Source organism: Gopherus evgoodei, unplaced genomic scaffold (genome assembly GCF_007399415.2).
Source record: "Gopherus evgoodei ecotype Sinaloan lineage unplaced genomic scaffold, rGopEvg1_v1.p scaffold_37_arrow_ctg1, whole genome shotgun sequence".
Lineage (NCBI taxonomy): Eukaryota > Metazoa > Chordata > Testudines > Testudinidae > Gopherus > Gopherus evgoodei.
Window position 1 is genome coordinate 2,324,928 of NW_022060049.1, and position 1,307 is coordinate 2,326,234.

General features: G+C 44.0%; 1 non-coding gene across 1 annotated transcript; it reads left to right on the plus strand.

Moving 5' to 3' along the window:
• The first annotated feature begins 205 nt into the window (after positions 1-205).
• On the plus strand, positions 206-400 carry LOC115642121. Its single transcript, XR_003998161.1, has one exon. It is a non-coding gene; the product is annotated as a U2 spliceosomal RNA (small nuclear RNA).
• The last annotated feature ends 907 nt before the right edge of the window (positions 401-1,307 follow it).

Here is a 1,307-nt window from a genome sequence, read left to right on the forward strand (position 1 = left end):
AGACTGTGAGTGGCAACCTCAGGGCAGACTGTTAAGAAGCAGGGCACAATCCCCAAATTGGTTGTGTGTTCTAGACTTACATTTCACCAAGTGTCAGATTAGGGATGATGTCCCTTTTATGACTTTTTAAACCAAACTTGCTATTTTTGCATCATTTGAGCAGTCTATGCAGAGGACTAGAAACATTTCTATTAACCTGAATGTTAGATCATTTTAACATTGGTTGGAATCACAATGTTAAATTAGTTCTTATTACTTTAATAACTGATACTTCCTCTATCTCAGGACTAGCTATTAAACTGATTTTTGGACTAGGGAGTTGGAATAGCAGCTTCCTCCATCCATTGCACACATCACCCTGTTATTGTGGCACTGAACCCCCAGGAGCGGTGGACCTCCCTATGAGGAGAATATCATGGTTGAAGAGCAGTGAAGAAAAGTGGTGTTGTCTGTGTTCCCGTTTGGTTTGTACTGGGTATGGTTTTGAGTCGTTTGTAACTCTTTCGTCAGTTATTAGTATCATCTTATTATTAGACCTCTGAGTTGAAAGGCTGCTCTTGCAGGTTGTACTTTGTCATTGTTTGTAGGTCAAACAGCCACTTTCTTAAGGCCTGGTGTACACTACTCTTTTAAACCGAATTTAGCAGCGTTAAACCGAGTTAACCCTGCACCCGTCCACACAATGAAGCTCTTTATATGGATATAGAGGGCTCTTAATACCGATATCTGTACTCCTCCTCTACGAGGGGAGTAGCGCTGAAATTGGTATTGCCATGTCAGATTAGGGTTAGTGTGGCCACAATTTGACAGTATTGGCTTCCGGACGGTATCCCACAGTGCACCCTTGTGACCGCTCTGGAAAGCAATCTGAACTCGGATGCTCTGGCCAGGTAAACAGGAAAAGCCCCACGAACTTTTGAATTTCATTTCCTGTTTGCCCAGCGTGGAGCTCTGATCAGCATGGGTGGTGATGCAGTCCCAAACCCAAAACGAGTTTCAGCATGGACCCTCTGGGAGATCCTGGATCTGATCGCTGTATGGAGAAAAGAGTCCTGTGGCACCTTATAGACTAACAGACGTTTTGGAGCATGAGCTTTCGTGGGTGAATACCCACTTCGTCAGATGCATGTATTGGAAATTTCCAGGGGCAGGTATATATATGCAGGCAAGCTAGAGATAATAAGGTAGTTCAATCAGGGAGGATGAGGCCCTGTTCTAGCAGTTGAGGCGTGAAAACCAAGGGAGGAGAAACTGGTTTTGTAATTGGCAAGCCATTCACAGTCTTTGTTTAATCCTGAGCTGATGGT